The sequence below is a fragment of the Microcaecilia unicolor genome, chromosome 6 (genome assembly GCF_901765095.1).
Source record: "Microcaecilia unicolor chromosome 6, aMicUni1.1, whole genome shotgun sequence".
Classification (NCBI taxonomy): Eukaryota; Metazoa; Chordata; class Amphibia; order Gymnophiona; family Siphonopidae; genus Microcaecilia; species Microcaecilia unicolor.
In genome coordinates, this window is record NC_044036.1 from 139969346 (window position 1) to 139981576 (window position 12231).

Genomic DNA, 12231 nt, shown 5'->3' on the forward strand with positions numbered 1-12231 from the left:
CACACAAAACCAGGGAAATCTAAATTCAGCAATTGACTCGAAGTCAAGGATCAGACAGAACATTCCTCCTTTCTCAAGAGCTACAAAATAAAAATAAATAAATTACCCATGTCCCGAAATGCAGCTCCCAGCTGAATTATGCCAGGATCTCTGCAGCTGCTCTCCTTTTGAAATCTGAACTAAATGGAGAAACTAAAAAGGTGCTGAAAAGGCACTCCACAAACTCCAGGGCATAGCTATACTGGAACACATTGAGAACCCACTGATTTGAGGCAATACTGACCCACTGAGTAAAAACTAGAGGTGATCCTCCACCGCTCCTCAGACAGTTTACAAGCCCTCATTGACCTCCATTGTCCACAGTGAGCTGAGACCCAGAACCGACCCTGGGCTTCCGGGACCCCAAAAGGGCTGCCTCTTTCTGAAACAACCTGAGGAAAAAGTAAAAGATGCAGCAATGTCCACCCAAAGACGATGCCACCCCTTGGTACAGATGTTGGTGACAGGACCCTTCGCAGATGCACAGTCTTCTGAGAACTTCTGGGGCTTAGTCCTCCCAAGTCTTTGACCAACGTCTCAAAGTTCTTCCCAAACAAAAGTGTTTTTCTCTAAAAAGAAGTTTACAGAGATGCATCCTGAAGGCCAAGTCTACTGATCAACTAAGCCAGAGCCATGTTTGCATCACCACTGCAAAGACCACTGACTTAGCCCCTATTCAGACCAGGTCATACAGCTTTGTCTGCCAAGTGGTGGCTGCAGACTCCAGACATGCCGATTCTGCAGATTGTGGGAGCTGCTGTGTCCAAGGAAGGAGGACCCAGGCCAGGACCCCTAATGTAGAAGAACCAAATGTTGCTTCAACAAAATCTCAACTTCAGCAAATCCTTCAAGGCCAAACCTCCCTTCAGTTGGACGGTGGTCTTTCTCATCACCATTGTCATGAGGGTATCCACTTGAGAACAGTCAAAAACTGATCCAGTTTTTCCTGAGACAGGTGCTAAAGTTTCCCTGTAATCCTAGTTCCCTTCAAAATCACCTCTGGAGTGTTCCACTGTCAGAACCATCCTGCTAAGGGCCTTAGGGAGGGGAAAAGACTTGGTGGGATTCCATAGGTTCTCTAGGACAGGGGTCTCATTCTATTGCCTCCTCCACCAGCACTTCTATAATCTGGAGGGAGGCAGACACCTGCAAAATCAGGTATGACAGTTCCTCCCATCAAAACATATCAAACACTGGAGACTATCCTCATGAAAGGGGAGGGGGGAATTTTCTCCTACTCTGGGGAAAGGGTAACTCAAATAGCCTCCTTCCCCAAGCCAGTCTTCATCCAGGTGCAGGGCAGGAATACACACCTTGGATCCTTTGGTATCACCTCCGCAGACCAAGGGCACTTTAGGGTCCTAACCCCTGCCCAGAGGGAGATAGAGATACCTGTTAAGTGCTCCCCCCTAGGATGTCCAAGCCCCTGAAGTGCCACCAGAACCTTCTGAAAGCAGCCCGTGAGTTACGGAAAAGCCGAGTTTACTCAGTGAGACTAAAGAGGTTAGGGCTCTTCAGCTTCGAAAGGAGACAGCTGAGGGGGGATATAACTGAGGTCTATAAAATCCTGAGTGCTAAGTAGTAGTAGTAGTAGTAGTAGTGAGTGGTGTAGAACAAGTAAATCAATTTTTTACTCTTTCAAAAAGTACAAAGACTACATGGAAATACTTTTAAAACAAATAGGAGGAAACATTTTTTCACTCAATAGTTAAAACTCTGGATCTCTTTGCAAGAGAAAGTGGTAGCAGCAGTTAGCATATCTGGGTTTAAAAAAGGTTTGGACAAGTCCCTGGAGGAAAAGTCCATAGTATGCTACTGAGACAGACATGGGGAAGCCACTGCTTGCCCTGAGATTGGCAGCATGGAATGTTACTACTATTTTGGTTTCTACCACGTACTTGTGACCTGAATTGGCCACTGTTAGAAACAGAATACTGGGCTAGATGGACCGTTGGTCTGACCCAGTATGGCCATTCTCATGTTATCATTTTTTGACAAAAGAAGAGGTATATCAAATTAAACGATAAACGATTGTACAGTCCCCCCCTCATGTCCTTTAAGAAACTTTTCCAACAGAGGGCTCAGTAAAAATAATCCCCTCTCCCTTATTCTTAAAAATACATTTCTTCAGTTATTTCAGGAAAATATTCATATTGAAAGACAGAACGCTAAACTGTTGCTGCAAGAATCTCAGCTACGTTAACTGCAAAGGGGCAGAACTTCGCTCATGTACTTTAACAAAAGTTAGGGGATTTTAGTTTTACACTGTGCATAGCCTCGGTACAGGTCTGATATCACATAATGAAGCAAAGACCAAGGACTAAAGCACCTCTGGTTTCTAGAGTATTTAAACATATTTGTAAAAGGTGTACTAAGAAACATTCTGTTGGAAGTGATCTCATTAATTCTAGAGAATTAAAGCTCCTCAGGAAAAAGAATACCATGATTTACATGAATATAGGAACACTTACTCTAAGACAGTAATTGTCAAACTGTGGGTCAGGATACCAAATGGGGTCATTATTAGACTGGATTGGAAACAAGGTTGAATACCCTCTCTGGGCCTGAACTATGGGGCTTGTGAGTCAGTGAATGTTCACAGGTCCTGCTGCTGCCTCCTCTCTGGGCTTCCTGTTAGACTGGCAGTGGAACTCCATGCAGAGTACAGGGGTTTGTGAACTCACACTGACACACAGGCTTTCCATCTGAAGTCATGTGAATTTTTAAGGTGTTAAAATGGGGTCATATTAGAGAAAGGTTTGGGAACACTGCTCTTAAGACCTTTTGTAAAATCTTAAGAATCTCTGCACTGTGTCTAGCTAACATCCCAAACACAATAAAGGACATACGCTGATTTCTCAAACTTATTTAATACATATATTAGGTTTATTACATAAACATGTATGCTAAAACCCCACTCTCACTGGCCAAGATCCTGTCCTCCCTTGCTAAGCTTTATAGCAGAATCTGCAACATCCATGGAACCAGACCACTAATTTTCAAAATTCCCATTACCATCAGCCATGGTGTGGCAGACAATTACAGCATGCAATGTATAGAAAACTTGGCTACAAATGTGAAAACAAAATAGGTAATATGCTTGAACATAAATCACACACACACACATTACCTCAGTCTATAAAACAGAATTACAACACTAGAGGGTCACCCGAAAAAAAAAAACAGTGGCCAAAGCTGAAACCTCAACCAAAAACTCTAGTTTGGTTGTTTAACCAGTAAGGGCTGCTGGGGATTATCAGAGCTTGCGGTCTGCATCCCTCTGCTAAACCTACTGTATCCAAGTCAGAATAAAATTTAAATAACGAAAGACTATTTTACTGCCAAGCAAAATAGCCTCCACACACGGACCGCAACCAACGCAAACAAACTAAAAGCCACAGTGCTTTTACAGTGACTGATTTGGCACCACACTCGGAGCGACAGCTGATATAACTCCACAAAGATGTAATCAATAATGGAAAAAGTGACAAAATACATACTCATCACAATGGTGCAATGGGACTCAGGAGGCAGGTGACCACTCCCTCCATCTGGCAACCCAATGAAGTCCTAAGCAGCCACTGGCTAAAGTTTAGAAGCTCAAGCAGTGCCTGCTGCTGTGCTTGCAAGTGTTTGGAAAATAAGTATATAAGCTAGTGCAGAGCCATCAGCTGCCACCACCAGCAAGAGAGAGTGGGAACACTCAAGAGAAATCATAACAAACAAAAAAGCCCATGGCTCATAAAGGCAAGACAGACCATATGCCTAAAACACCCCCTTCAGCTTGGAGCTTCAGAAAAAAAATGATTGGGGAAATAAATATAGGCAAAGGGCATAAGAAGAAAATATTAGGGGAGGGGAATGACCCACAGCCACAGATTTCCATCCCATTCCAAAAAGCTGAGCAGTAACAACAATCAAAAAGGACAGAGAAATAAACGAGAGTCACAAAACTCTTTGATAGGGAGTGTGACCTCACTAGCCCTGACATAGAATGGCAAAGATGGGAGAAACTTTTTTATAGGAAGTAACCAAGGAAAGCAACGAATACAAATAAAGCAAAAAGGGGGGCCAAACTGGTGGCTCAATAGTTGTGCCATAAAAACCTGGGTTCAAATCCCAGTTCAGGTCTTCTGTTCCCTGAGATGGCAAAGGAGAAGCAGCACTCAGTCCCTGGCAGGAGTCATGCTCAATGTGCAATGGCGACATTTAGGAGACAGATTTTGGGTCTATGATTGCAGGGTTCCAGATGGGACCTTAGTGCTTGGCATCCAATGAGAACATTACAATGCACAGTCAGCAGAATGAGGTGGACCTCTTGGGCCATGGCTCTACCAATATTTTAACCAATGCAGCATCTGCACCTAGAGAGCTTGGGAGTGGGACCAGACATTGGTCTGTTTGGCCCCTCCCACAAAAATGGTTTTCCACTACCCCTGCTATGATGACAGAACCTAGTTAAGAGAGAGATAAAATATGGAAATAATCCCTAAGCAGCTGTGCATGAATTCTCATGGAGCCAGATCCCAGTCCTGCTTCTGACTGAGCTGGAATCTCAAAGAAGCAGGAGAAAAATTGTCAACCTGCCTCTAAAAAACAATTCCTCTCCCATTCAAGCTAGCAAATTAACCTTTCCAAAATCAAAAAATTAAAACTACAGAGAATGTTAGAAAACCCCAAACCTGCATGGTCCAGAAGGGAATTGTAGCTAGTGCAGGATCAAGGCAACTCACTGCTAGACACAAATAAGATATGCTCCCTGGAGATTACACAGTGGTTTTATTTGCTAATCTGCAGCAGTAGTTGAAGTGTCTGAGCTTCTAGGTCTAAAATGCACAATAACAGGCACCTGGAGGGAAACCCCCTTGAAAAGTGTTCACTACTTCCCTGCAGCAGGCTTGGGCTGCTTCCATCCCTCTTGAGGAAATGGACAGCTGGGGATATGCACAGGTGACCCTAAGTACACTCTGGAGAAAATCCACCTTCTCTACCATCCATAGTTACCCTCAGTGCCACACATGATGCAAGCATCTTTTGTGTGTGTATGTGTCTATATATATATATATATATATATACATATATATATATATATATATATATACACACACACACACATACCAAGGTAAAAAAAAAAAAAATTCCAGAATTAAAGAATAGTCCCCCTCAACCAAACAAAAAAAGACCAAGGTGATCCTTGCCTCTGGAATGGTGAATGCCATAACGGAACATTGTAAGCCACATTGAGCCTGCAAATAGGTTGGAAAATTTGGGATACAAAAGCAACAAATAAATAAAATAGTACCACATAAAGGACTAGAATTACTAAAACTATTTCTGAATTAAGAAACTTGGGATAAGCACATAGACTCTCTAAGGGAGTGACATGGAAAGATGGCATGGATGGGCAGGCTGGATAGGCTGTATAGTTTTTCATCGTCTTCATTTTTTTTCTGTTTCTATTACTGCATTAACAAACATTACTATGTCCCTGTTTTTGCAATATGTCTTATTTACTAATAACGCGCCAACATGGTAGCACACTCCAGTAATTCTATCCCTAAGATTTCCTGCAAAACACATTACTGAAGTTACTAAACAATTTTTTATAGTTCAGATCTAGCAACCAACAGGCTATATGGAGAATGCACCTTAAAAAGGAGGCACAACCTTCAACTCTCCAACAGGAAAGAGTTCCCAGAACCACATGGACATGCCACCTGGGGAGTTAAGAATCAAATATGGTTGATAAAGGGGGGTGGAAAGAAGGCCAAAAAATTTGTGATGTCCTTAATGACAAACCTATCAAAATATCTGAATTATAAATAATGTTGAATTAAAAAAAAATACACAGCTTTCAATTCAAAACATGATTTTAATAGAAATTACTTCAACATTCATTTACCACTAAAATGACTAGAATGTAATTTTCAAAGGCATTCTTTATATTGATTGCAAGTTTCCAAAATATGTTTGTCTTTGATATGGGCAGGTTGTTGTTTGTGTATGAACAAGAGAGATTGCTTTTATGTATTAGATTGGGAAAGAAATGTTAAGTAACCATAAGTGAAGCAACTGATGGACTGTACCCCATTCCCTTTGTGTTTGTGTGTTCACAAAAAGGTGATGCTCCTTCTGCAGTTTACCACCTTGGACAGCTGCCTCTCTCCCCCTTTTCCAGTCCCAACCGATGGTCTCAGGGAGTGGCTCTTTGTGCAAGAGGAAGTGATTGTGAGAAAGATGTAATCATGTGTGTTTGTGAAAGATGTCATGCAAGTATATCAGATTGTGTGACTGAGAAATCAGGGAGAGGAATGGCCAGCAGGAAAAAAGAGGCGATAGTGCTTTTGTATAAGTCTACAGTGAGGCCCCATTTAGAATACTGTGTGCAATTCTGCAGACCACACCTACAAAAAGATGTAAACAGGATGGAGTCAGTCCAGATGACAGCTACAAAACTGGTCAGTGGTCTCTGTCATAAAGCATATGGGGACAGACATAGACCTCAATAAGTATACTCTGGAAGAAAGGCAGGAGCGAGGGGATATGATAGAGATGTGGAGGAGTGGCCTAGTGGTTAGGGTGGTGGACTTTTGTCCTAGGGAACTGAGGAACTGAGTTCAATTCCCACTTCAGGCACAGGCAGCTCCTTGAGACTCTGGGCAAGTCACTTAACCCTCCATTGCCCCAGGTACAAATAAGTACCTGTATACAATATGTAAGCCGCATTGAGCCTGCCATGAATGGGAAAGCGTGGGGTACAAATGTAACAAAAAAAAAAAAAATACCTCCATGGCATTAATGTACAGGATGTGAACCTTTTTCAAATGAAGAAAACTCTGCAATGAGAGGGCATAGGATGGAGTTAAGAGGTTATAGGCTCAGAAGTAATCTAAGGAAATACTTTTTCACAGAAAAGGTGGTAGACAAATGGCATAGCCTACCAGTGGAGATGGTGGAAATGAGAACTGTCTGAATTAAAAAAAAACATGGGACATGCACGTGGGATCTTCTTACGGAAAGATGGAGATGGTGGTTGCTGAGAATGGGCAGATTAGTGGGCCATTTGCTCCTTGACTACTGTCATGTTTCTATGTACTCAGATTAATAGATAAACACCATCTTACTGCAGCTGATGTATGTCTTTTTCCAGTGGCATGGTACTTGCATAGTTGTCCTGGCAATGGAAAGCTATGCAGGTAAACAAACAAAAAAATACAAAAATATATACATACACAATAATCAGCACTGACCTAAGGTATTTTCTCCACTTACTATAGAAATCCAGAAAAAAAGATATGTTTCCCAAACTTAGGTAAACTTAACTAATTGTACTTTTGGACTAAACCGTAGTTTTCACTATCATCTTTCCGCTGATGACTCTTACATCTACCTCTCCACACCAGAAATCCAGGCCAAAGTATCAGCCTGCCTGTCTGACATTGCTGCCTGGATGTCTCAGCACCATCTGAAACTAAACATGATCAAAACTGAGCTTCTCATCTTTCCCCCTAAACCAACCTCTCCTCCTCCCCCATTCTCTATTTCTGTGGATAACACTCTCATCCTTCCTGTCTCATCAGCTCGTAACCTTGGGGTCATCTTCGACTCCTCCCTCTCCTTCTCTGCACATATTCAGCAGACTGCTAAAACCTGTTGTTTCTTTCTCTATAATATCACCAAAATTCGCCCTTTCCTTTCTAAGCACACTACCAGAACCCTCATCCACACTCTTATCACCTCTCGCTTAGACTATTGCAACTTGCTTCTCACAGGTCTCCCACTTAGCCATCTCTCTCTTCAATCTGTTCAAAATTCTGCCGCACGACTAATATTCCGCCAGTGTCGTTATGCTCATATTAGCCCTCTCCTCAAGTCACTTCACTGGCTTCCTATCCGTTTCCGCATACAGTTCAAACTCCTCTTATTGACCTATAAGTGCATTCACTCTGCAGCTCCTCAGTACCTCTCCACTCTCATCTCTCCCTTCATTCCTCCCCAGGAATTCCATTCACTGGGTAGATCTCACTTATTTGCACCCTTCTCCTCCACTGCTAACTCCAGAGTTCGTTCCTTTTATCCTGCTGCACCATATGCCTGGAATAGAGTTCCTGAGCCAGTACATCAAGCTCCATCACTGGCCATCTTCAAATCTAAGCTAAAAGCCCACCTTTTTGATGCTGCTTTTAACTCTTAACCCTTATTCACTTGTTCAGAACCCTTATTTTATCATCCTTACTTTAATATTCCCTTATCTCGTTTGTCCTGTTTGTCTTTCCTAATTAGATTGTAAGCTTATTCAACTTAATGATGATACCCTTGGCCAAACTACTATCAAATCAAAACCCCAACCCATACATATTTGCAGACGATGTAACAATCTACATCCCATTCAAACAAGATTTAAAGGAAATTTCCAATGACATCAACCAGAGTCTACATATCATGCATTCATGGGCGGATGCATTCCAGCTGAAACTGAAATGCAGAAAAAACCCAATGCCTAATACTCACTTCTCAACATAACACGAACAAATTCACCACCATTAACACTCCAAAACTGAATCTTCCAATTTCGGACACCCTAAAAATTCTTGGAGTTACCATTGATCGACACCTAACACTTGAGAGTCACGCGAAAAAACACAACCAAGATGTTCCACTCAATGTGGAAATTAAAAAGAGTACCTTTCTTCCCAAGGACCGTCTTCCGTAACCTGGTACAATCAATGGTACTCAGCCATCTAGACTATTGCAACGCACTCTTTGCTGGCTGCAAAGAGCAAATAATCAAGAAACTTCAGACAGCCCAGAACACTGCAGCTAGACTCAAATTCGGTAAAATCAAATATGAAAGTGCTAAACCCCTACAAGAAAAGCTACACTGGCTCCCACTCAAAGAACGCATCACGTTCAAAATATGTACCCTAGTTCACAAAATCATTCACGGAGATGCCCCAGTCTACATGTCAGACCTGACAGACTTACCACCCAGGAACGCTAAAAAATCATCCCGCACATTCCTTAATCTTCACTTCCCCAACTGTAAAGGTCTAAAATACAAACTAACGCATGCGTCAACCTTTTCCTACTTGAGCACACAATTCTGGAACACGCTGCCGCGCAACCTGAAAGCGATCTATGAACTAACTAACTTCCGCAACCTACTGAAGACCCATCTCTTTAACAAGGCATACCACAAAGATCAACAAATGTGAACTCCTACACATATATCCAGAATTGCGTTACGATATTTACCTGTTACACTACTATCATGCTTTATCATTATCATGTTACCCAAGATCCTTATACAATACTAAATGTCTATTTTCTTATATTTCCATTATTCATGATGTAATGTAAGCCACATTGAGCCTGCAAAGAGGTGGGAAAATGTGGGATACAAATGCAATAAATAAATCTCTGTCGAGCAGGGACTGTCTCTTCACGTTCAAGTGTACAGTGCTGCATATGTCTAATAGCGCTTTAAATGATATAGTCTCAGAAGCAGACAGAACAAGAAGCCACACCACCGTGCTTATTTAATCAAAAACAAAACGCAGAACACCAATCTGTAAATTATATTAGACATGGAGATGTATTTTCAAAGCACTAACCTATAGAACTTTGTAAGTCTAAATACTGTGAAAATGATCCCCATAGTGTTCAAATTCCAACACTGCTGTAAAAAAGGGCATTCTAATTTGTAATAAACCCTTTATTTTGCTATAGCTCCAAATCAGGCTAAATGATAAGATTATGAACTATTATAAATCTGCCTAATTCCAAAACCAGCTTAATGAGCTGTAATACAATTTCTTGTGTAGACATGTGCACTATGTAAAATCAGTACCGAATGTGTGAAAATAATTTTTAGTGCACTGGCCTGTGTCTTACTAGCCCTTAGGCATACAATATAATGTACAGTAGACTTTACTATAAACCATGAAAATATGCAAAGATACTTGGGGAATACAGTATATTAGCTTGTAATATGTACCACACATACAAGGAAGCTTCTTTGCTAATAGAAGTCCAGCATGTACCCCCACAAGACATGTTCGAACTCTTACACCTCTCTGCAAATAAAATAGAATTAAAAGTGTGAATAATTATCTTCCTTTTGATGTAGCACAACAAATCAATATAGCAGAGCTATAGACTAGGTTAAAAACTTCATGCAAACTAGGATTGCAGTAAAGAAGCTCTGGTTGGTTAAGTCACCAAAATCCTGATTGTTGCCAAGTAATCCCCCCCCCCCCCCCCGACTCATTCACTGTCCCCCAGGTCTTGAAGCCTCTCAGGCCCTCACATGACCCGGGCTTCTCTAGAAGGAATTCTGTAATTTTCTAGTACGATAACATAAAGTGTTTACTAAGGGAGCTCCCTTCAAGGCGACAAATTTAAGGAAAAGAGCATTTAAGCAGAGAAGCGGCCTAGGCCCTAGGTCTCGGTCCCCGCTCTCTCCCCCAGCCGGGGAAGCGGAACGAGCAGCTGGAAAGGCGGGCAGGCGCGGCTCATGCTTTCCGAGGGGTAGGAAGGCGACACAAAACCGGTTCAGAATTCGCTCTGGTCGGTTTCCAGGATTCCCCGTCCCCAGGTGTACAGGCGCGTCCCCGAGGTGTCAGGGAGCCAATCAGTGCCGCATGCGCGTGCCCCGGAACACAATGGCGGCCCACACCATGATAGCAGGCGGGCCTTACGGACACGGTGCCAAGAAGAGGAGGAAAGGAGCAGCATTCAGACATGAGAAACCAGTGACGTTATCGTCTACTGGTCCAACTTTAACAAATCTGTACTAGTCCACGCGTAGACGAACTGGGATATTCATTACAATCGAAATCCGGGGGGGGGGGGGCTCGGCTAGCGGGCGAAGACCTGTCACCGAGGGCACGCGCGCGTACCTTTGGTTGGACTCATTATTTTTTTAATGCTTTTTCTCCTCTTACATCCCCCAGGCACCCCCTCCTCCTCTTTTTTTATTCCCCTCCATGCCAAGGCGCGTGCCAGCTTCGCGCGCTCCACCTTCCCCTGCTCGCGCCCCACACAACAAACAGGAAAGGGGGGGAAACAGAGAACACGCACGAGACCGCCCCTACAGGGAGCGCAAGCGCGGGCCGCGCACGTTCTGGAGGAGAAGAGCATGTGTGTGTGTGCGCGCGCGCAACCCCCAGGGACTTTCTTATCTACGGCGCCCCATCCCCCCCGTTCACCGCTCGCCTCCCTCTAGAAGGAAAGCCCAGGGGACCCAGGCCTTGCTTGCGACCCCCCCTCATTCCCCCCCCAAGCTGCGCTACTCTCCACCACGGAAATCCCGCCCGAGCGCAGGCTGCTCCATAGAGCTCACTCACCCCACCCGCTGCTCCGTGCTATAGTGCACCCCGGGCTCCCGCTCCCTTCCCTGCTTCTGCACGGCGTCCTTAGCCCGCCGCTGGCGGCCTCGTCTCTGGGATCGCACGTCGGATTCCCCTCGCTTCAGGATTTTTCCTCCCCCGCTGTATTATTTTCTCCTTAGACCTCCCTCAGCGCCATCTTACATTCAACCCCTATAGCCAATCGCGGCGCGACACTCGACCGTCGCGAGAACTCCTCTCCCAAATCCCGCGATGGTGACGAGCTGTCCCCGGCCCGCCTTAAAGGGGACACACGCGCCCCGAGCCCAGCACTTAAAAGTCTTCGAGGTGGCCATGGGCAAGTCGCTCGCAGGGTTCGGCTCGTGGGGCTTCCAGACCTATTAGATGTTCTTTGCCATTAAAAGTCTCTCTGTTCTACACCAGCATTTCTCACTCAGACTCACTGACTGATGTAAAGTTATGCTAAATGTTTTCGGGTTTCTTTGAGTCTGGTCAGATGGAAGATGTTAGATAATAGGATACCTTCATTTTTATCTACAGATCACATGAGTGAACATGTTATTTTCATATGTATTGGTAATAGCAGGGCGCAGTAACGTCAGAGCTGTCTGCTTCCTTTCTCCTTTCTGTAAGGAGTTGTCATTTGCAAATATTTCAGTCTTTACTATTTGCAGATTAGCACACTAGAGTCAGGTAGTTATTACTACGTATTTATTCAGGCATGTCTCTCACAATCAGAGCTACCAAGGCACCCAGTGCTAATAATATTACATTTTGACCTTGCATTCTGAAGCAGTGTGGCACTTGTAGCCATTGGTTCTAGATATTTAAATAAATGCTG

At 43.6% G+C, this 12231-nt stretch overlaps 1 protein-coding gene across 6 annotated transcripts in view; it reads right to left on the bottom strand.

Annotated features, from left to right (window-relative positions):
- The window catches only part of QRICH1 (glutamine rich 1), a 65008-nt gene extending 53411 nt beyond the window's left edge, over nucleotides 1-11597 (bottom strand). For 2 of the 6 annotated variants that reach the window (XM_030206163.1, XM_030206158.1), the window contains exon 1: nucleotides 11388-11597. The gene's annotated coding sequence lies outside the window, so the exon portion shown is untranslated. Of the gene's footprint in view, nucleotides 1-10036; nucleotides 10116-10940; nucleotides 10999-11121; nucleotides 11137-11387 lie in introns of those variants that run through there. The other 4 variants (XM_030206160.1, XM_030206159.1, XM_030206161.1 and 1 more) reach the window with 4 other exon arrangements.
- Between the last annotated feature and the right edge of the window lie 634 nt (nucleotides 11598-12231).